The 24,468-nt window shown below is 57.1% G+C and overlaps 1 protein-coding gene across 1 annotated transcript in view; it reads right to left on the bottom strand.

Moving 5' to 3' along the window:
* ARNT2 (aryl hydrocarbon receptor nuclear translocator 2) overlaps positions 1-24,468 on the bottom strand; it is a 146,024-nt gene that overhangs the window by 121,352 nt on the left and 204 nt on the right.

Raw genomic sequence — 24,468 nt, 5'->3', positions numbered from 1 at the left:
ATGAATGAGTGAGTGAATGAATGAATGAGTGAATAAGTGAACAAATGAAGGAATGAATGAGTGAATGAATGAATGAATGAGTGAATGAATGAGTGAATGAATGAATGGGTGAGTGAATGAATGAATGCCTGAGTGAACGAATGGACTCCAAGTGTGGGTGCTACCTGAGGCGGCACATCCAGGTTCGCAATTATTCACACACAAAATCAGTGCCAAGCCATCAACCGCAGTGTCAAAACCTCCTCGGGAGCCCACGAGCCGCCCACGTCTGCCCCGGTAACGGCCTTGGGGGGGGTACTCTCCATATGGAGGGAGTGAGGGGAGGCCCCGGCCCCGAGACGGGGGGCTGTGGGACGAGGGGTGACACGGCCAGCGATGTGCACAGGGATGGCCGCTGGGTGGCTGGGAGGGAAGCGTGACAATGAGAAGGGCTGGGAAGGTGAGCACGGGGGGCCCCCGGTGACAGGTGGCCAGTTCGCAGGGCCGACCGGCCTCAGCTGGGCAGCACCGGGCTTTGCTGACGCAGAAGCAGAACTAGACGGCAACTCTTCTCAGGGGGGGTTCCTGTGCCCTGAGAAGGCACACTCCCTACACTCCTCTGTCCCCTGTCCCCTCACCGCCCCCGCCCCTGTGCCCCCTTCTCCACCGCCTGCCGGTGGTCCCAGACCCCTCACTCCAGCCCTCACCTCTGGCTCGCATTGAGCTGTGACTCCCGATTCCTGCCAACGCCCCCCCCCAACAGAAGTACACGTAAACTCGACATACGCCCACACCCCCGCTCTCTCTCTGAGGTCCCTCCGTCCTGGTTTTGTCTCTCTAGACCCAGCTTCCGGCCTCCACTTTTCAGGCCCAGTCACGCACTGCCATCTGACTCTACCTGAAGATCAATGCCAACGTGGTAGGGTTTGCACAGGACACTGGAGAAGGCAACTTTCTTATTCTCGAGCCCACAGATGCCCAGGTCAGGAGGGACACTTCTCGGTCAAGAAATCTGTAAAACCCGGGGCGCCTGAGCCTGGGTGGCTGTCGGTGGGGCGGCCGACTTCAGCTCATCTCACGGTTCGTGAGTTTGAGCCCCGCGTCGGGCTCTGCGCTGACGGCTCAGAGCCTGGAGCCTGCCTCCGATTCTGTGTCTCCCTCTCTCTCTGCGCCTCCCCCGCTCATGCTCTCTCCCTCTCTGTCTCTCTCTCTCTCAAAAATAAACATTAAAAAATTAAAAAAAAGAAAAAAGAAATCCGTAAAATCCCAACAAAAAGCTACGAACCCTTCCCATTCTTTACATACAACTCCTTCTATAAAAATGCCTTTCTGGAAAAGGAAAAAAATAAATGTGAAGATGCCCCCTTGTTTACACAACAAACCGATTAAGGAAATCACATACCCTTCCGTAGACACAGAATCCCCTTCCAAACGTTTTACGAAACAAAGTACTTTTCTCGAAACAAAGTAGTTGAATATGTTCCTTGATGAACGTCTTCATCCATCATTTGACAAATAGGTCTCGGGTTCAATTTTAAACAGTGAATTACTCTCTAACTATAAAATATTCAAAATACTGAAAGTGTTTGCACGCAAGGCGTTGTAATGTGTTTTTTCATCCTTGTGCTCTCTGGTGCCATGGACCAATGGGATCTGTCCTCAGTGGCCGGATCTCTGCCTGGGACCTAACGTCGCAGAGAGCAGCGGGTGGGCCCCTGGAGGACAGAATGCTGGGGCTCCCGGCCCCCTGCAAAGCCCGGGCGGCCGGGGCCCTCGGGGATCATGGGACACACCTCTGGCTTAGCAGACCTGGGCTCCCGGAGCTCATGGGAACACCATTCCTGTCCCAGAGGCTCCGGCCCAGCAGAAGGTCCCGTCAGTGTGGACCAGCTACGCCACAGGCCAGCACACTTTCCTGTGGGGGTCAGGGAGCGGGTGTGTTAGCTTCAGAGGCCACGGGGTCTCCGTGGCACCTACTCATCCACACAGGCATTACACAAAAGCAACCCCAGATGCCACGAAATGAGTGGGCTTGGCTGTGCACCAGCCCATGAACACTGAAATTAGAATCTCATACACGTTCACATCACAAAATAGCGTTCCTTTATGCCCCCCCCCCCCCAATCATTTAAAAACGTAAAAATAGGGGCACCTGGGTGGCTCAGTTGGTTAAGTGTCCGACTTCGGCTCAGGTCATGATCTCGCAGTTTGTGAGTTCGAGCCCCGCGTCGGGCTCTGTGCGGACAGCTCAGAGCCTGGAGCCTGCTTCAGATTCTGTGTCTCTCTCTGTCTCTGCCCCTCCACTGCTCATGCTCTGTGTCTCTCAACAATAAATAAACGTTAAAAAATTTTTTAAAAAAACGTAAAAATAATTCTAACTTGTGGGACACAGAAAAATAGGAGGCCGGACAGGCGAGGTCCATCAGCCGTAACTGGCCAACCTCTGGCCTAAGCAAATAAGTCCAGCAATCTGGGCCAAGAACCCGGGGGGCTGGGGAGTTCCCTACCTCTAGCTCAGCTCAGCCGACCCGTGGGCAAGGCACGGCCCTCCCACTGTGCCTGAGCCGCAGGGGAGCGGCAGGCCCCCGGGGGTGGCACGTCAGAGCCTGTCTGGGAGGCAGAGGTCCCCGGGCACAGATGCGGGAGCGGCCGGGTCCCTTCGGAGCAGTGCCTTCACTGCTGGGCTACCTGCCCAGCGGGCGCTGCTCCCCCCAGGGCCACGCAGGCTCGCCCGGCTCGGGGTGAGAGATGAGCCCCCTGCCAGGGATCTCTGAGGAAGCCCGGGGATGCAGGGCCCGCCCTGGGCACCGGCAGGAGCCACCAACAGCTGACTGAAGGAACAGAGGCAAACGCAAGACGACAGCGTCTTGCCACAGGAGCCAGACGGGCTGGAGCACCGGGGGAAGAGAGAGCACGGAGGGAGGACATGGGAGGAAGGAACCCTAGAGGGAGGTGGGCTGGCCGGGAAGGCACCGTCTGCCCAGCGTGTCCCCACCACAGCCCCACGACGCGCCGGCCCCGGGACGGGCTCTGGGGTCAGCCGGCCTCGGACACCAGCGCGGCTCCGGGGCAGGGCCCCGAGAGGAAGCTGGCGCTGGGGAGCCGGCGTGGGGGTTCCAGCGGGAAGGGGAGAGCCTGCCCCGGCGCGGGGCTGGAGGGGCTGGCCCTGCCGTGACCAGACCCCGGGCAAGAGCAAGGCCACAAGGGCCACATCCAACCAGCCAGGGCCCCAGCGATCCCAACCACCCACCTGCACGGAGGAGAGCGGGGCCCCCAGGAGACCATGCAGAGGAGGCACAGGGCCCACTGGTCACAATGCCCAAGGCTGCTGACCTCCCGGGGACAGTCTGAGGCACAGGGTTCCAGTTCTATGCTGACCTCCTGGGGACAGACTGGGGCATGGGGTTCCGGTCCTGTGCTGACCTCCCGGCCACGATCTGGGGTGCGGGGTTCAGTTCTATTGTTGCCTTTACTGGGGGGAGGGGTGTTGGTGGCAGGTGACTGGCTGGCTTTTCTGGACGATGTGTTGTTTCCCTGGACGATGCCCAGTGTCCCGTGGGAGGGACGATGATCGTGGACTCTGGTGAAGGGTATGAAGATGGCCGGCAAGCCCCCCGGGACCCTGTCCAGGGAGGGGGACGTGTGACTCATCACTGCTCACACAGCGCCCAGAACAGGGGTAGCAGGGCAGATGTGCGCCCATCCTGGGTGAGCTGAGGAAGGAGAGAGGAGGGGTCGTCCCCTGGCACACGGTGGCCACGCGAGCCCGGGCAGGCCGCCCCACGGCTTTCTCGGTTCTGGGGGCGGGTACGGAGGATGACGGCACTTCACCCCCCATTCGCATTCTGATGGTTTCTCTGTGTCACGAAAGCAAAAGAGAAACCCCACGGCCACGACCCTGGAAGGAGCAGGCAGATCCCAAGCCTCTCTCGAGAGGCACAAGGAAGAGAGGCCAAGAGACAGGACAGGTTTCCAACCTGAGACTTGGGGTCCTGAAGGAAGTGGCCGGCCTGGCCTGGGGGCCGGGCTCCCGGAGGTGCGGGTTGGGCCTGGGGAGCGGGGAAACCACGCAGATCTCTGAGCCTGGACCACGCACATGCAGCCACGGGGCCGGCGCACCTGTCACAGGGTGCCCGGGAAAGCCCTGTTTTCGGCGGTGCTATCGAGGCAGAAGGCCCAGGAGGCCCTGGCCGTCCCCGGAACAGCGGCCTTCATCTGGGGGGGGCGGGGGGCCAAGGTGCCCGGAGAAGGAAAGACCCGGATGATGGCCAGAGGGTTGGGGGGGGTGTGGGGGGCGGGGAATAATAGGCATGTGACACCAAGGCTGCCCGGTCCGTATTTTCTCAGCATGACAACAATGTCCCGTGGGTGTGACCACAATGGGGGGGGGGGGAGGACAGGAAGACTAAGGACATGCTGTCGGGGGCGCATCCTACACCAGAAAGCTGCCCGTGACCCCGCAGGTGAGGAGGAAGGGTCTGGCATCCCCTGGCTGGACGAAGGCTCTGTCACTGCACTGTGTCAGGCCACCACGTGCCTCTGGTCCGAAAACTGCACCTGCCGAGCAGTGTTCTACCCAAAGAGAAAGCCTAGAACGCAGAACAGGCGTTCTCCCGGCCACACGCACCGAATCAGGTAAATCCTACGTCTTTTCCAATCCACTTCCGGGCAGGGAGTATGTGACAAATATTGAGGATCCGGTTCATTACACGTGGAAAACTGCTGTTGTCCAGATACAAGCAGGTGACTAACTAAACACACATAAATGGGGCGCCCGGGGGGCTCAGTCGGTTGAGCATCCGACTTCGGCTCAGGTCATGATCTCACGGTTCGTTGAGTTCGAGCCCCTCTGTGCTGACAGCTCGGAGCCTGGAATCTGCTTCGGATCCTGTGTCTCCCTCTCTCTCTGTTCCTCCCCCACTCATCCTCTCTCTCTCTGTCTCTCCCTCTCTCTCTCTCTCTCTCAAAAAAAATAAAACATTTTTAAATTAAAAAATATATACATAAGTAAAAATTAAACAGATAAAAATAAATTACAAAATCAGGGGAAAAAAAACACGCTGGAGACACCTGCTGTGTAGGTGCACGAGTCCGGGAGGGGGACACACAGCCACGACCTCGTTTCTTCCGGCTCCTCCTCTGTGGGACCTCGGCCCTCCTTCAGCCCCTGTTTCTGCACTGACCGGTCGAGGACACTTCCGCAGACAGCGGCTTCCGGCCGGTGAGGTCACTGCCGCACCGCTCTGGCGGAAGGCTGAGCACGGGGACCGCGGCTGGGACACAGAAAGGCATCCGGCTCCTGCCTCGCCCACCCGTGAGACTGGCGGAGTCACGGTCGCGTTCCAGCCGTCTGCAAATTACGCATCCCCCCTACTCGCGCCTCGTGAGATAACGTCCGAGCCGCTGCGAGCAGGTCAAAGTGGCAACGCGCAACGCGAGCACCGTCTGTTACGCCACCGGCACCTTCCCTCCAACACTCCGGGTCTACGCACAGACGCGCTCAGGGTGCGTGATTCCACAGCACTGCCTGCTGCAGGATGGGAGAAGGGCACCCACGTCGCCGCGGGCCCACGAGAGACGCCCCACCTGGTCACCAGCAGGTATAGTTTTTACGGTGCACGCACCTCACACCGGTGCCGCCCAAGCCACTGCACTAAGCCCACAGGCGCCCACAGCAGACAGAGGCCGTCCCCAGCGCTGGCAGGACAGGCAGGTGGGTGTGGGGGGGTCCCGACACCCGGGAGGCAGGGCTGGGGGTGAACACGCACGGAGAAGTGAAGCCGCATGCGGACTGTGATCCCTCAGAGGTCAGAACAAAGGGAATTGTCAGGGAGGCAGGTTTGGAAGGGCAGTGGCGAACCTGCCGGGGCTGAGACTGTGTAAACATAAAAGAAAAGCGCCCCCTCGGAGAGCGCAGCGGGCAAGCCCTGGGCGACACCAGGCCACGGCTTCCTTGCGGGGCTCCTGCTGTGACTGCAGCGCTGAGGCCAGCGACCTACACTTCCTAAGAGGGTGGCTCTCTGACCTCTAACCGCAGGGCATAACGTGCTGAGGTTTCACAGATGACCTCAGTCTCTACATTCGAAACCAAGCTCACTGTCTCCTCCCCAAACCACGTGGCAGGCTGACCTCCATGCATCCTGCCAGCAGACCTCACTTAAGTCCCGAGGCTCTCAACTCCTGCCTGCCCCCCACGAAGGGTTTCTGGGTGCCCATCCTGCATCAGGTACCCTCCCACGGACTATCCCCCCCACGAAGGGTTTCTGGGTGCCGTCCTGCATCAGGTGCCCTCCCACGGACTATCCCCCCCATGAAGGGTTTCTGGGTGCTGTCCTGCATCAGGTACCCTCCCACGGACTATCCCCCCCATATAGGGTTTCTGGGTGCCGTCCTGCATCAGGTGCCCTCCCACGGACTATCCCCCCCACGAAGGGTTTCTGGGCGCCCGTCCTGTATCAGGTACCCTCCCACGGACTATCCCCCCCACGAAGGGTTTCTGGGCGCCCGTCCTGCATCAGGTACCCTCCCAGTCACTGTCCTCAAGTCAGAATCGACTGGATGGTCCACTGTGATCCGTGAACCAAAAAATAATTTTACGACGTGGCTCGCAAGACCCGCGCTCACGTCTTAGCAGAGCCGTGGCGGAGTCCCTCGGCGTCACGGGTCAGCCACTCCCGCCGACCCCCCGCCCTGTGTCTGTTTCACCTCCCCTTTCCCACTCAGGTCTACAACCGCGTGGCCCCAAACGTGGCTCGCTGCGACCACATCCAACAGAAGCGTCGAGCGGGTGCTACAGACCGACTCGTGCCCCCCTGTGCCCCACTCCCCGGTTGAGGCCCCAGCTCCTAACGTGGCGGCCTAGGGAGGCGGGGCCTGTGCGGGCTGACCAGGCTTGGAGGAGGTCTCGAGGGTGAGGCCTCGCGCTGGGATCAGCGTCCTTGCCGGAGGAGGTGACGGAGAGCAGGCTACCCCCTCCGCACCAGAGCAGACACGGCAACAAGGCGGCCATCGAGCCAGCAGCGGGGCTCCGGCCAGGAACCGAACCGTCCCGCACCTCGCTCTCACCTTCCCGGACTCCAAACTGAAAACCTGAACTTCTGCTACCGAAGCCGCCGGGTCTACGGCCCCGCGTTACGGCGGCCCGAGCTGACCCGGGCGGTCGGTCAACGGCACCCAGTCAAAGAGGGTGTTTGTTTCTCACCTGTGCAACGCGTTCCTCCAAAGGAGATCATCTGACCTGGTCAGGAGCAGCGAAACGCCCTTTACCCCACACGGAGCCGGAGAGGGAACAGCCTCGTGACCGAGGCCCGTGACCTTGCACCAAGCCCGCCCGCCCTTCCCTTCGCCAGGTCCACCCCCACACGGCAGCCCCGGGGGAAAGGGCCATGGAGAGGCGGGGCTTCGCTGGATGGGCAGGAGGTCGACAGAGACCGAGTTTGGGAGGCAGCTGGGCTGCCGTGAGGGCCGTCGCATCTAAGAGGACGGCACCCCGAAGCCGGCTCCGCTCCCGCAGCTTAGCTCCGAGTAGAGAGTACGCGGACCGGCACCACCCAGCTGTGGCTCTACCTAAGGGAGAGACAGCCCTCAACTACCGTCCAGCCCGGCCACAGAGGAACAGGGAACCTTTCCTCCTGTATGCGTGCACCCCCTACATGCTGCTCTCTTCTCCCCTAACCGTCCAGTCCTGAGAGGTACCTAATTCGCCGGAGACTCACGGGTAGACGCGGGGACCCGAAATAGGGACCGTGGCCCTCCATGTCATCCAGTGGAAATGCCACCGGAATACCCACCTTCACAAAAGAGGGTGGGAGGGAAACACGCCCGTCAGGACTGCACGGAAACACGGCAGTTTAGGGGGCCACGGGACAGCAGCGTGCCACACGTGGGCGTGTCAAGGGTGGCACAGCGCCTCGGGCTCCGGGGACGGCATTCCTGCCGGGAGGTGTTCGGAGACGGGTTCGAGTCCCTTGGTCCTCTTTGTCTTTGCTCCTTTCTGTTTTCACTACACTTGGTTTAGGTTTGCGTTTCTTTTCATTTTTCTCGCTTGCAGTCTGCCGTAACTCCTGACTCCGAGGCTCAGGGCCTCTCATTAGTTCTGGAAGGTGACCAGCCTCTTCTCCTGAATTCCGGCCGGCCCTGCACCCGTCTCTGCCCACGGCTCTAATCTACGTGCATAAGTGGATTATGCACGGGGCTCTGACTCAGAGCCCCATGCTCCTGGGTCCTGACTCAGCCTCTGTGCTAAATGCTCCGTAATTCCTTCCATCCCACTTTCTAATTCATTAATTCTCTATTCATCTGTGTTTAGTAGCTATTAAATTCTTCCACTGATCCCCTAATCTTGTTTATTTTTCAACGCTGTAATTTCCTGACAGCCCACTTGGATTTAACGACAGCCGGCCAGCTGGCTGCCTTCACGTGCACCCTAAGGACCTGGGCAACGAGTGTCTCACAAAGAGTCGCAACTGACAGAAGATCTGAGGCCCCTCTTCCAGTGCTCCTGGGCTACGTAAGGCCCAAAGCGTCCTAAATGACCCCAGGGAAAAGGTCACCTTCCCCAGGGAAAATGAGATAGGACGTCCCAACAGCCAAGCTGGAAAGGATGAGGCAGATTTAATTTGATGGGAAAAAATAATGCAGTAACATGGGGCTTGCATTCAAGGGTCCTGAGAAATTCCTGTCAGTTATAGAATGTTGTTTGGTGCATTAAGGTTCAAACCCAGTAAATTACAGGCTAAAAATGGCCTCCTTTGTACCATGAGATGTTGTGACATAATTTCCTTTTCACTGATTTTAAAATCGTGACCATGGTTTCTTTTCCTCTGCATTGGCCTGACAGACTACAGCCAGACCTTTTATTTTCAAACCCTTGAATCACTTTCTTCAAGTCGTAACTAGCATATGATGGTATACTTGGGCATCAGTCATTCTACTCAATTAGAGAATCTTGTTCTCTTAAAACAAAACAATTAACCTAAATGCTTTGAAAAGCCACCATTTTCCAGTGAAAGACGCCACACTGAACTCACACCCTGTCTCTCCTGAGTCCCGACATCCCATCAACGACAGTGAGGGCATTCCGTGAACCCCCGATGCCAAGAAACTGGAGTCTCCTCTGGGGAAAGAAATGAGAGATTTATTTTCTGAAGAAGTTTAAATCTCCCCAAAGTGATCGAGGAGTTGGGTCCTCCTGGAGGACCACTCCAGCTGGTCTATGTCCAGCTACCAGAATTTCCAGAAGGACAGAACACAGAGAAAGAATTTAGTAGGTTGAAAGGGCCACTGAACGCCCAGAACAATAAATGAAACAAATCCCCACACCAAGGACTGACCTTCATCTTATAGATGAGAAGAAAGGAAAGCAGGGTCCCCAAGAGCCCAGAGTGAGCTCCGGGCAGGGACACGGCTCTGGTCCCTCTCTCATGCTGCCCGATGCCCAGAGCGAGCTCTGGGGCAGGGACATGGCTCTGGTCCCTCTCTCGTGCTGCCCGATGCCCAGAGCGAGCTCTGGGGCAGGGACACGGCTCTGGTCCCTCTCTCGTGCTGCCCGATGCCCCGAGCGAGCTCCGGGGCAGGGACACGGCTCTGATCCCTCTCTCGTGCTGCCCGATGCCCCGAGCGAGCTCCGGGGCAGGGACACGGCTCTGGTCCCTCTCTCAAGCTGCCCGATGCCCAGAGCGAGCTCTGGGGCAGGGACACGGCTCTGGTCCCTCTCTCATGCTGCCCGATGCCCAGCTAACAACGTCAGTCGCCTCTCCCAGGACAGCTCGCTCACGCACCCACTGCCTTCCTCTCGAAGCCACCCAGGAGAGCCAGGGTGACAGTGGAAAGAGAGTGCGCCTGGGATCAGAACAGCCTCACACTCACCAGCTGTGAAATGGGGCCATTAAGCCCCAAGCAGCAGGAAGATCCAATGAGCTCATGGATCCTGAACCAGGTGGGTTGGGCAGCAGCGGGCACAGCACTGGCTTCGCGGCCTCTGCCTCGGTGGACCTCGGGGTGGTCCAGGAACCAGGAGCATCAGCGTCACCTGGGGACTGGTCCGAAATGCAAACGCCGCCCCCCTGCATCCCGGCCTATCCACCGACAGAGCCTCCGGGACGGGGCGGAGGGCGGCACTGGGCCCCACACGCCTGCCTCCGGGGGATGCTCGCAGGTCTCCGGGAGGAACGGCGTTACCTGTAGGACGGCGCCACCTGGTGGCCGACAGGCCTAACGGACCTGCGCTGCGGGGGTGCTCGGGGCGCAGGCGCAGAAGACCGCACACGCCTCCCAGCCGGCCGCGTCCTTGGGTCTCCCCAGCATATCCCAGCACCTGAGCACCGGGACTGGTGACGGCAGGCAGCCGACACACACGTGCCGAACGGATGAAGGCAAAAAGGCCCGTGTCCGAACCTCTAGTTTGTCCACAAAGTGTACAAACTCGATTGCCCTGGACGCGGCGGGAGCCGCTTAAGGAGGTGGAAGCAGATGGGGGCGCCGAGCCACCGTGTGCAGAGGCAAATGCCCCGCACAGAGTCCGGGGACCCTCTTGAGCGGCCATTCCCCCCCCCCCCCGCCCCCCGGCCTGTCGGTGCATGGGAGGTGCTGGGAGGGAGGACAGTCCCTGGGTGATGCCCGCGAGGACGGGGAGGAGGAGGAGTGGGGGGCAGGGCACGACTGGGCTGGAAAGCAGCAGGTGGGGAGGGCGGGAAGGACAGTCACAACAGGACGGGAGGACACAGCCCAGAGTACCCTCTCCCAGGAGGCGGCTTCACATCACCCCTGCGCACAGAGGGGAGGGCTCTGCGTTCTGCATACCTGCCCGGGGTTGGCGGTTCGAGGCCAACATTTCCACCCTCGGGTCTCTGATGAGAGAGAAGGGCGGGGGGATGGGCAGGGGTTGGGGAGAAAGGAGGAGTTGGAGGAGGAGGAGGAAAAAGGGAGAAAGAAAGGGGGGACGCGGGGAGAGGGACAGGGATGAGGGAGGGCCTCTGGCTTAGGAAAACGCAGCAGGTGCCTGCAGGCCAATTATTCCAGAAGGAACCCCGGCTCTTGAGTTACTAGGTCTTTCTTTATAAAGTCACAGTAAATTACAAACTTATCTCTTCAGTGGAACACAGAAGGAGCAAACGAGCCTCCTGGAATAAATGAAAATGCACATCTCAGCGCGGGCGTGCACCAGCAACAAAGGGCGGGACACGCGACACGCCGACCACCATCTGAAGGAAGGTCTCGCCGCAAACTGCGGTCTCACGAGTCGCACGCGAGCAGCTCACCTGAAGAGACTTGCAGCGTGTGTCGGGAGAGCTGGTAATTAAACGCCCGAAATCCCTACTGACTTTATTAGAGATATGATCGTCCTTACACGGTGAGATTATAATTATTTTATTTGTCAGAGGAAGTTGAAATTTAGTTGAGGGAAGTATTAGCCTTACGGGCTTTTCTTTAAAACTCCCCCGGGACCTGCACTCACCAAGGAGTATCTGTGGCTGCCCACAAAGGGTGTGCAAACCCACAGAGGAGGCTTACCAAGCATGGGGGGCTCTGAGACCACGAATCCCCCTCCTCAGCCCTGGCCACACGGGACCCTGCCGTCACGGCTGACAGACGCCCTCGTGACACAACGTCACCCTGGTGGTGTTTTTGATAAAAATTTAAAAATTCGATAAAAATTTAAAATTTCGGGGCAGCCTGGGTGGCTCAGTCGGTTGAGCATCCGACTTCGGCTCAGGTCAGGATCTCACGGTCTGTGGGTTCGAGCCCCGCGTTGGGCTCTGGAGCCTGGATCCTGCTTCGGATTCTGTGTCTCCCTCTCTCTCTGCCCCGTCCCTGCTCACGCTCTGTCTCTCTAAAAAATAAACATTTAAAAATTTTTTAAATAAATAAATAGAATGAAATTTAAGATTTTTTTTTGATTTAAAAAGCACAACCTCAATGTCACGATGAGGCAACATCGAACAAAATTGGGAGGTTTTTTACAAAATGACTGGCCCGTACTTGGCAAAAAATGTCAAGGCCATAAAAGAAAAACCAAAAAACAAAACAAACCAACACAACAACGCCTCTGAGCGACTGTTCCAGAATTAAAGGGGAGTAAAGGGACATCACAACCGTGGCCCAGAGGGAGTTACGCTGTGTGAAATAAGTCAGACAGAGAAAGACAGAGACCGTATGATTGACTCGGATGTGGAATCTAAAACAAAACAAAAAGAAATGAACAAATAAAAAACAAAGAAACACGCTCTTAAATACAGAGAACTGGTGGGGGGGGGGTGACAGGCACTGGTTAAAGGCAAGAAGAGGTACAGACGTCCAGTTATGAAATAAATAAGCCGGAGAGATCAGAAATACAGTAAGTGGGATTTGCGACCCTGGATGAAACCGAGGACCAGGAAACAGCAGGTTTCTGGAAGAACGCCTAACGGAGTAAGAGTAGGGTCGGGGGGTGCGACGTTGGGGGTCACCTGGACGCTGATGCCCTGACGTGGGTCACAAACTGTTGTCCCCTAAGAGAACGTCCTTCTTCCCAGTGACGTGGCGTCGCGACGGTCAAGAAAGAACTCTGGAGATGTCTCGCCGTGCAAAAGCGTGCTTTTGTCACAGCACGGGGGCGGGACCCGTGGGCAGAGAGGGCGGCACGGGGGTGGTGAGGAGAGACCGATCGTGTGCTCGCAAGTCTGGGGCGCGCAGCGATGACGGCGGCTCCCGAGGAATTTCGGGGCGCTGACAACAGGGTCCGCGGGACCTGGGAGGTCTGGCTGTTGCCGACACAGGGTTGCACACGGAGGCAGCCGCGAGCTCCGTGTGGGATGCCACACCGCGTGTCTCAGGTACTTACCGGGGGGCCTGTCCCCTCGTCACCAGGAGACACGTGGCAGTATTCAGAAGGGACGGGGCACGGGGTGCACCATGCACCCTCAAGTTGCCCAGGGAGACAGAGGCCAGCGGGAGAACCCGGCACACAGGCCGCGGCTGACCCTCGGGAAGCCCGGTCCTGTGCTCCGTTCTGGCCACTTCTCTGCGAGCCAGCTGCCCGCCCCGCGTAAACGTCACCGAAACCAGAACAACCTTGTGGTGGACCCAACTCTCCGTTGGCTTGCCGTCTGGGAGACGTGGAGCTCACGTCGGGCGCCCACTCCACGAACGCTCATGAGGCACCAATCGCGTGCCACGCCTCGGTCGAGGAAGTGGGGACACGGTGGTTAAAGCAACACAAGACGCCCCGACCCGAAGGGAAACGAGCGACTCCGAGGCTCCCGGCAAATCCCCGAGGCACTTAGGTGTCTTCAGCTCAGCATGTGCGAGACGGATCGTGCTCTCCCCGCCGCCTCCACCAAAATACCCCCAAGGGCCCCGATTCGCCGGGTCCTCTGGCCTGGAAAACGGCGCCCTACCCGCCCCGTGACCGAATCGGGAACGTGGCGCTCCTGCCCCCGCATCGGCGATATCCAGTCCGCCGCCCGGCTCGGCCGGGCTTACCGCCAACGTACCTGGGGGTAGACCCCCCCTCGGTCTCTGCCCCTGTCCCCTCCACTTCGGGCCTCCCCGTGGCATCTGGAAACGAAGACCCCTCTCTCTCCCGCTACTTATTTTAACGATCGCCTCGCGCCCCTGATTATCTAAGACACGGCGAGCTCCGCGAAAGCGGAAACCACGCCGGCCCTGGCACGCCGCTGTGAGCACGCAGTTGGCATCCAATTAATATCTGTTTAATTAGGTGGGTAAGCGATTAAAATAATTACTGTCTGGCTCTGGCCGGTGAATGGAGACAGGCGCCATTCACCGCCACCGGGGGCCTAGGGGGGAGCAGGAAGTGCAGGAGAGGCAGGCTTCAGGGTCCGGGGGACACACGGACAGACGCCCCCGGCAGGCAGCTGCAGACGGGCGTCAGGAAGGCCACAGGCTCTCGTCCCAGAAGCGGCCGTATGCCCCCAGCCCGGCCTTTCGCGTCCTCCGTGCCCGCGGGAGGCGCCAGTGGGGTCCCCTCCCTCTGCCGTCCAGCGGGCGGCCAGTCATTGGCAGAAACTGTCCCAACATGCCTGTCCTGGAGGCCGTTTCCGAAACCGCTGGACAAGCTACCCGAACCCAACGGGAAGATTTCTGGTGGGAACTGCTTTCCAAAGGAGAGAACACAGCTGTGATCCTTGAACACATTCATTCATTTTATTCTTTGGGGAACTTGGAATCCATCGAGCATATCAAATTACGGCAGATGATTCCGGACTACGCCTCATTTCAAACTGCTGATGTGATAGAAACATCAATGCTGTTCTAAAAATAATAATAAAAAAAAAAATCTGGCAGTTCTGTTATTTCACATTTAAATTAACTTCCTTCACGGGTATCATGATTATCTGAAAAGTACCACCTCGTCCTTACGGCCACCGCCGACGTGCCGGTCGTGGGAGCCAGCCCCTAATTCTCTGCCGGCCACACGCCCCACGGAACTTCTGGGCTCCTTGGCCAGCTGCCAGTGCCCAGAGGTTACAAAAAGTCCTGTCCCCACACACCGGGGCTGTTCCCCCCGGGCACGAGTGCCATCTGGGGCCGGATAACTGCGCTGTGTGGGGGCCGTGGGACGTTCAACAGCATCCCTGGCCTCCACCCACCAGATGCCCCCCCCACCTCCCCATCCCCTTCAGTGTCGTGACAACCAGACCCCCTCTAGAAACCACACACCTCTGCGGACACACCTCTGCTCCCGTGCCCGGTTTCTGAGAGGCTCTGCCACACGGCTGGGTCAGATGGCTCTCCGAGATAAGAAAGAGAATACCATTTGGAGATAGCCATGAATTTAAAATCTGTGGAGGGGCCCCTGGGTGGCTCAGTCGGTTGAGTGTCTGACTTCTGCTCAGGTCAGGATCTCACAGCGCGTGGGTTCCAGCCCCACATCGGGCTCTGTGCTGACGGCTCAGAGCCTGGAGCCTGCTTCGGATTCTGTGTCTCCCTCTCTCTCTGCCCCTCCCCTGCTCATTCTCCCTCTCTCTCTCTCTCTCAAATGAAATAAAATTTAAATTTAAATTTAAAAAATGCGTACATAAATGAACATCCGGCCTCCTGGTGCCTCGAAGTCTGGGACCCGGCTCATTCACTGCTGTTGCAAGGTGTATCCACATAGCTTTCCTGGCCTCCCTTATCTTAGCAATTTCAGTGGCTTTTTCCTTAACTGCCACTAGGACAGTTCGGTGGGCCAGGCAAAACTCGGCAGGCAGAAGCCTCATCGACAGGCTACAAGCCTCTGATGGCCCCAGTGGACCACTGCAGGGCCCCAGGAGGATCTGATGAACAGAGGATGACCCCCTTCTCTCCTGGTTCCTCACTCAGCTGCCAGCGAGGCCTTCGCTGATCTGGCTCTCGGGAGGCCCTGATCTACCCATGGAGCCTGGTTTCGGTGCCAGCCTGGGAGTCCTCCCCAGCTGTCCTACAGCTAGCCTCTTCTTTGTCACCGGGGCCCGGGGAGAGAGGTATCTATCCAGTGCAGGGGTCCGCAAATCAAATACACACACACACACACACACACACACACACACACACACACACACTTAACCCCAGGTGTTAAAACCTCCTGGGTTTGCATCCAAAGCAGGAATAACCACCACAAACTGTCTAAGCCCACAGGGCGCAGGCAGAGGGAGGACAGCGCCCCCCCTGCCCCGTGCTCTCAAAGCCCTGGGGACGGGCCCGGGCCACGCACAGACAGGCAGCAGCGATCCAAGGTTTCCAGGGCAGCTGATGGCACCTCTAGCTGGAAAAGGCCACGTGGAAGAGAAGACCTCGCGGGGGCCCATTCCTCCTCCCCCATTTATACTGTGGGAACCCCAGGCAAGTCTCTGAACCAGTCTGAGCCTCTGGGTTAACCTCTGCGGAAACCAATACAAAATAAAAGCATGTGGGGCACCTGGAGGGCTCAGTCTGACTCCTAACCTCAGCTCAGGTCACGATCTCACAGTTGTGAGATTGAGCCCCACGTCAGGCTCTGTGCAGAACCCGCTTGAGATTCTCTCTCCCTCTCTTTCTGTCCCTCCCCCACTCGTGCTCTCTTTCTCAAAAGAAGTAAACATTAAAGCAAAAAAAGCATATTTCTAAAAAGCATTTAAACCCATCTGATTGTTCGATTCTCCTCTAGGAAGTTAACCTAAGGGGAGAAAGAAATCATGTAATTGTATATTTATATACGGGGACGTCCATGAACACGCTGTGCATACTTCTGACGAACGGAAAAGCGTAGCAAATGCTATGAACGTAAGCATGAGAGACAGAGCCCATAGATGAGGACGGGGCCATAAGACAGAGGCTGTGGCATTCGTACTATGAATTAAGGGAAATAAAGGCAACAAAGCAGTGTGTTCAGAACGATTCTCTTCTGTATGTGCACACGGTCTTTGGGGGGAAAAGTCCTGTCTGTTTATTGTTGTACTCGGGGGAAGGGAGTCGGTTATGAGCAGGAAAGGAGGGGGCGCCTCGGCAGGGGCTGGGGGACCCGCGGGCTCCGCCTGGCCACCCTCACGGCACAACCAAGGCGGCGAAAGAGGCCCCCTGCTTCTGCACAATGTACAACAGCAGGAAGTACCTGCTCGTGGGCAGTTTCGCTTTTTCTGTGGATTCGCCTGGAAAACGGTCAAAGTGTTGCAGTCTTGAAGGCCACAGAGGCTCCTTGTCTGCAAAGGGCTTGGCTTCGGGCCCAGCAGCATCGCGTCGGGGGGCGGCGGGCATCCCCTGAACAGAAGTGAAGCTGCCTCCGTGTCGTGTCTGGAGCCCCCCGGGAATCACGCCCACCACACCCACGGTTGCGCACACAGAACAGAAGGCAGAACGGGGAGACCCCTTCCAGGGGACCCTCGGGGACTTTCGTAAGGAAGGCGGTGGGCACGGGCCTCCCACGACTCCCAGCCGGTCGCCAGGTTATTGCCAGTCTGACCTCCCCTCCTTCTGGGGCAGAGGATACGATCTGTCATCTCCCGGGTTCCTTTACGATGAGACGAAGTCTTAGGATTTACAGATCAAAACCAGTTCCCCCAAACCAAGGCCAGAACCTAAATTCGACAGCTCTGGCCTCCTGTTTCGGGGACCCACGAACACGCCGCACAGCTTGTCTCCCAGGCAGGCGTTCACAAGCAGGTGCGCACGGGCAGGTAACACGGTTCCCCGGCACCCGTGCACTTGTCCACGGGCACACCTTATGGGCAGCCTGCCGTGCGGGAGGCGGTGTGACGGGAGGGGCTGCAGGGTGAGGAAGGCTCCCCCCGCCCTCGTGGGGCCTCGGGGCCAGCAGGAGACCCAGGCATCCAGCAGCAGCTGCGTACCTTACCGCTCCACCCCGGGTCACGGAAATGCTCCAGATGCAGAGTGCACGGGGCCCGGGCGGACGGCAGCATGGGCACGCCGTCTCTGGAGACAGGCTTTGGGAGAAGGGACGGTCCAAGCCGGGACCAGGAGGAGCAGAGGGCATGGGCAGGGAAACCCTCAGGTGTGGGCAAGGGGCGGGTGCAGACAGGGGAGCTCGGCGCCGGCCAGAGCTCTGGAGCCGAGGGTCTGGGCCAGAATCGGGTGCGTGGCATCGGGGTGCAAGGGGTGGAAGGGCCCGCCTGAGCAGTGACGGCTCCCACCAGCCTGTCTGCAGGCCCGGCCGGCCCCACACGGCTGCCAGTACCTGCCCCTTGCGTTACGGCCCAGCACCCAGGGGCCGTGGCACAGGGGGATGACGTCCCCGGGCATGTCAGCCAGCGTCAGCACAGACCGACGGGGACAGAGGGACTCCAGCCTGACTGCTGTCTCCGCGACAGCTCCCGCCCAGTCTCGGCGGCTCGTCTCGGGGGCTCCCCAGTCCGGTCACCTCCTGTCACCCAGGCGCACACACCACACCCACCCTCCCCACCGCGGCCCTGCCGGTTCTGCCCAAAAGGAGCGGCTGCAGGCGGTCACACGGGGGGTCCCCGGCCCACTGCTAGATGCACGAGGATGTGCGTGTTCAGCGTGGCGGCCCCGCCCCAAGGGGTACCTCGCCTCCGTGTGCTTCTCCGCGTCTCCCCTGCCAGCCGGGGTCCCTGGCAGCTACCTCCAACCGGAGTCCGGCCTTCCAATCTGCTCTCCGCACAGCAGCCAGGGCCCAGCGGAGTGCGGGTCACGTCACGTCCCTCCCCTGGTCGAGACCCCACTCGCCCGCCGCACCTCCAGCTGCTCTGACCCGCTCTGGTTCCTCAAAGCAGACGGGCCCTTCTGACCCCAGGGCCTTTGCAGAGGCTCTTCCCAGAATGCACCTGCTTGCCCGTGTTTCTCTTCACTCCTCGGATCTCAACTCACAGGTTGGCTCCTCAAGGCAAGAATATGTAAGACAGTCCATTTGATAAAAGGTGCTGGGAAAACTGGACAGCCACATCCAGAATGAAACTGAACCACTTTCCTACACCAGGCACAAAAATAAACTCAAAATGGATTAAAGACCTAAATGTGAGACCCGAGACCATGAAATTCCTAAAAGAAAACAGGCAGTCATGCCTTGGACAACAGGCTTAGCAACATTTTTCTAGATACGTCTCCTAAGGCAAGGGAAACAGAAGCAAAAATAAACTACTGGGACGCCACTAAAATAAAGAGCTTTTGCACAGCAAAGGAAAGCATCAGCAAAATGAAAAGGCAGCCTACGGAATGGGAGAAGATATCTGCAAACGACACATCCAATGAGGGGTTAATATCGAAACTACACAGAGAACATACACAACTCAACACCAAAAACGAATAGTCTGATTAGAAAACGACCAAAGAACCTGAACAGACATCTTTCCATAGAAGACATCCAGAGGCCAACAGACACGCAAAAAGGTGTTCAACATCACTCGTCATCAGGGAAACGCAAATCAAAACCACTCTCAGATGCCACCTCATGCCGGTCAGAGCGGCTAAAACGAACAAATCAGGAGACTCTAGATGCTGGCGAGGATGCGGAGAAACGGGAACCCTCTTGCACTGTTGGTGGGAAAGCAGACTGGTGCAGCCGCTGTGGAGAACAGTGTGGAGGTTCCTCAAAAAGTTAAAACCAGAATTACCATATCACCCAGTAAGTCAACTACTAGGTATTTACCCAAAGAAAACAAACACTAATTCAAAAAGATATATGCAACCCTGTGTTTACTACAGCCTTATTTGTAATAGTCAAGATGAGGCAGAAACCCAAGTGTCCATCAATAGATGGATAAAGATGTGGTGTGTATATAGATATAGATACAGATATAGATATAGATAAATAGATACATATATAGATACATATATATCTACATATATATACATATATATACATACATATCTACATATATATACATACATAGATACATATATACACACATGGATCTACATATATATACATATGTAGATACATATGTACCCACATATGTATCTACATATATATACACACATACATACACACAATGGAATATGATTCAGCCATTAAAAAAAATGAGATCTTGTCATTTGTAACAACATGGATGGACCCAGAGAGCATTATACTAAGTGAAATAAGTCCGACAGAGAAAGACAAATACTACACGATTGCCCTTACATGTATTAAGCTAAAAAAAAAAACAAAAACCCATAAATACGGAGGACAAACTCGTGGTTGCCAGAAGGGAGTGGGTGGGGGGATCGCAAATGGGTGAAGGGGAGAGGGGGGTCCAGGCCGCCAGTCACGGGACGAGGAGGCCACGGACGGAAGGCGCAGCACGTGGAATACAGCCGATGGTGCCATAACAGTGCCACGTGGTGACAGACGGTGGCCACGCTTGTGAGGCCCAGGATAACGTAAGACGTGAGACTAATGTAACACTGTGTGCCAACTACACTCAACAGCAACAAAAGGGAAAATCACATAAATGTCACAAAGTTCGTCTTAACCTGAAATACAGTCTCGCAAAGCTTCTCGTTACACATCGTACACTTACTCTGTTCGATTAATACGTATTCTGTTTTACGAACGTATACACGTCCATATTAGAATGCACCCCACCTATGCAGCAAACGCTAAGTGGTTGGTCATAAAGTACTGCCTCGTAGAACCCCCTGCAACATCGATCATCAGTTTCACTATCACCTTCGCCGAGATCCACAGTTCCCACGCCCGCCTTCTCACCTATAACATGTCTCGTGATAGACAGCAGTCCTGACCTGTGTATTAACCAAATGTCTGCAATCGCCCGTGCAACGTCACAAGTGTCAGGACAACCTCAATGAAGAAGACAAACCCTTAAAAACGATGACCGCCTAGGAACCCTCTGACACAATGTCCTCTTGACTTTTTTGTAGCAACTGTCACGTCAGAGTGTTTTGATTCTAAATCTGCTGATCGATATACCAAGTTGGCTTTATATGGAGCGATCTGTAAGAGAAAGCAATAAAATCAAGTGCTCGGAAAAAAGAACTTGTTTTAAGTTGCTCCCTCAGAAATACTCATCAAAACCTCACTGAGATACCACCTCACACTGGTCAGAGCGGCTAAGATCAACAAATCAGGAGACTCTAGATGCTGGCGAGGATGTGGAGAAACGGGAACCCTCTTGCACGGTTGGTGGGAATGCAAACTGGTGCAGCCGCTCTGGAGAACAGTGTGTAGGTTCCTCACAAAATTAAAACTAGATCTACCCTATGACCCAGCAATAGCACTGCTAGGCATTTATCCACGGGATACAGGAGTGCTGATGCAGAGGGGCACCTGTACCCAATGTTTATAGCAGCACTTTCAACAATAGCCAAATTACGGAAGGATCCTAAATGTCCATCAACTGACGAACGGATAAAGAAGATGTGGTTTATATACACAACGGAATACTACTTGGCAATGAGAAAGAGTGAAATCTGGCCATTTGCAGCAACGTGGATGGAACTGGAGAGTATTATGCTGAGTGAAATATGTCAGGCAGAGAAAGACAGATACCATATGTTTTCACTCATATGTGGATCTTGAGAAACTCAGCAGAAGACCAGAGGGGAGGGGAAGGGGGGGAAAAAGTTACAGAGAGGGAAGGAGGCAAACCATGAGAGACTCTTCAATACTGAGAACAAACTGAGGGTTGATGGGGGTTGGGGGAGAGGGGAGAGTGGGTGATGGGCATGGAGGAGGGCACCTGTTGGGATGAGCACTGGGTGTGGTATGGAAACCAATTTGACAATAAATTATATTTAATATAAGAAAATAAGCTTCCCCCTCAAAGAGGCAAACCCCAAACCTCCTTCATTTGTAGCATTAGCGATGTCATAACTCACACATCTGCGTGATTCTTTACAACTACGTATTCCCCGGCCACCGGCAAACAGGACGATGGCAGGCGCTGTCCTGGGTTTACCACTGATCACCCAGAACCTAGCTCTCGGTACCTGGCACATAACAGTTGCTCAGTAAAGGGAAGCCTGCGGGGCTCAGGCTTCCCTTTACTGGGCTGAGCGTCTGGTTCTTGATTTTGGCTCAGCTCAGGATCTCACGGTTTGCGAGATTGAGCCCCCAGGCCGACGGCGCACAGCCTGCTCGCGGGATTCTCCCTCTCCCTCTCTCTGCACACCCCCTTCAAAATAAATAAATAAGCTTTAAAAAAATAGTTGCACGGTAACTATTGGCTGAGAACTAAGGAAACTTTTTCAGACACTGTTCTCTTCATTTGGCAGAACTCAAAAGGCCATCATGGCACATGCCTAGAGCGTAAACTCTACACAGATTTTTGTTGAAAACATGACCGTATGTTTTACACGTGGACGGGCCAGCAGCAGAATGGGTTTTTCCTTAATGCACGGTTCTTGGCTGATTCTCAATGCACATTTTTAAAACATGCCTGAAATGGAGCCTCATCGTATAATTGGCCCTAGTCTTTCCTTAGGAGTCGATGAAACAGCGATGTGTCCCTGCCGTGGACGGGCGCGTGGCTCCATGAAACGCAGTACGCCAAGTAGTCAGTTCCTGAGAATTCCTGGGAGCCCCGCCTCCCCCGGAGTGGCTGCTGGAATCCAGACCTGAAACCCCAGCAGGAGACTGGAAAGGCCAAATCAGAGCTTTAAATGGGGCTCCTGTCGCCCGAACCACCACAGGATGTGAAACCTCCAGCTTCCTCGGGCATCACCGGGCCCCCGAGTGCCCTCGCCCTGCCTCACGGAGACGCAGAACTGCGGAGGGGCCTGCCGGTGGGCAGTGAGGGCTCAGCTGGGAAAACGGAAAAAGCGTGTGGATGGGCGGGGAGGTGACGGGCTGCGGCCTTTGTACCCTGGGCACAAAGTACCAGCACACAGAGATCTCGGTGCCCCCCGGTGCATCGGCCCGTGTTTACCAAGCTCTTACTCTCTGCAGAGCAACAACGTCCAGGGCCAGGGGTGCGGCAGGAGGATGAGATGCTCAAAGAAGCATCCAGGGACTCCTGCCCCGGAGCAGTGGACTTGGCAAGAAGCTTGGGTGCCCTGCCTCTCTTTGCTGTGAACTGCAAGTCGGATCTGAAGTCTCTCTCTTGGGCTCAAGCCTTTCAACCTATCCGTTCAAACTATATCGGCCTTCTCCTTAGAGAGAAGGCAGATATTCACAGGGGCCAGGAGCAACACGCCCCACAGAGCTGAGTGTCACCCCAGGGCACCGGGTCAGAGAAAGACTCTTCCCTTGAGAAGACCTCTCCGTGCTCACGATCCCTGGCCTCTCAGCCAACGGACAGGACACACAGACATCACCGTCTGTCAAGGAGGCCCGGTGTTTCCAAATAATAAAAACAACCCCTCACTTGTAGCAGTGGGGTCTCCCGGCGTCCGGGGCACGGACACTCATGGGCACCACGCTGCCACGCCAGGCAGCTGCCCTATTGACTCCGGGCGGCTCGTGGGACCACGATGACGAACAAAATCGTTTCCAACAGTGACGTAATGGTGTGTGTGTGTGTGTGTGTGTGTGTGTGTGTGTGTGTGCGTGTGTGTGTGTATTAGGTAAACGCCCTCAGTTTCCTCAGTTTCCTCCTCCTCTTTCCAATATAAGCCTGTATGGGACCAAAACATCTTCATGTTACTGTGTTTGCCTTTCTTTTTTTTTTTAACATCACAACATTTAAATCCATCAACTGGCTATTGGTTCGTAAGCAGCGGACCCGGCTGAAAGTGCAGACTTGAGTCACTAGCAAACTTGAGGGGCGGTCCCCAAATGTGCCACGTTCCCCTTCCGTGTCCTGGACCGGGAGCTCCCCGTCAGTTCTTCTGAGACTTCTGAGGTTCTCTTATGGAACCTGCCTCTCGGGAGCTACTCAGACTCCCTACCTGTGTCTCCAGGGCCCCCCCCCCTTACCCATGCCCCAACTCCGAGCAGTTTGTCAACTCCAGGCCTCCCCACCATATGCCTCGTTTGGACCAGCCTCTCTGCCTCCAACCTTGCTCCTTCCTTTCTAGGTTATCTAGACATGGCTGACAAGTCAACCTTCCAGAAGAACCATGATCACATGACTTCCGCGTTCAAGACCACCAAGGACTCCTTAACCTGGGGGGGTGGGGGGAGCGGGGAGGGAGTCGACTCCCTAGGCTGTCCTTCAGAGCCGAACCAGTCTGTGAAACCCCACTGCTCCCTCCTAAATCCCCGGAGTCCCAGAATATTGATTGAAACCTACTCAGTGTGTCTGCCATTCACGATGTCCCCTCCCCACGCACGCCCCCTGGGCCCTGCTCTGCACATTCAAACCTTCCAATCCTCCCAAGGCCAGTTGGGAAATGTCTGATCTCCAAAAGCGCCCCCTGACCACTTTGGATGCAGGGGATCCTTCACTCCTAACTCTGACGACAGTTTTGTTTTCTCTGTTAGGCACCCCACCCCATCGCCACCTCCAACAGGCCACCTCCCTCTGGGGGGGGGGGGGGGGCTCCTTGAGGACTGGCCTCTGACTCGTCCGCCTGCATGCCCCCCAGACCCGGCACCAAGCCATGCCGGCGCGACACCAAAACTTCACAGCCGGCAGCCTGCGTGTCCCCCTCCCATTCTTGGGCACCCCTAGGGAGCCCGACTCCCCAACTAAGCCGGGGTTTCCCTGCGCCCACTGCAAACCAGGTCAGTAGTCCCGCTTAGCAGGACCTAGTTCCATTTTCGAAATCTGCCGGGGCGAGCACGGTTGTCACCGGCCGCACCCTGAGGACAGGGCGGCCCGCGGAGGCAGAGGGCGCGAGCCGGGAGGGGCCGGGATGCTCCGCGCCGCCGCCGCCGCCGCCGCCGCAGGCCGGGCGCCCGTGCCCACTGCGGAGCCGGGGGGGCGGGGAGGGGGCACCGGGGCGCCCGGGGGCGGGCCGCGCGGGGACCAGCCGCGAGCTCCACCCCGGTCCACCCTGTTGAATCCCGGCTCCAAACTTTTGCCCGCGCCCGCGCCGTGCCCTCCCGCCGCCGCGGCCGCCGCCGGAGATGCCACGGGGCCGCGCCCCGAACGCGACAGCGCGCGGCACCGGGTAGCCGGCGGCGGGCGTCCTCGGCACGCGAGGGGGCGGGGGGTGTCCCGGGGGCCGCGAGGCCCGCCTCCGCCGCCGGGG

Source organism: Panthera tigris, chromosome B3 (assembly GCF_018350195.1).
Source record: "Panthera tigris isolate Pti1 chromosome B3, P.tigris_Pti1_mat1.1, whole genome shotgun sequence".
NCBI lineage: Eukaryota > Metazoa > Chordata > Mammalia > Carnivora > Felidae > Panthera > Panthera tigris.
Note: the sequence above shows the minus strand (reverse complement) of the source record. Positions and strands in the feature narration are given on the sequence as shown.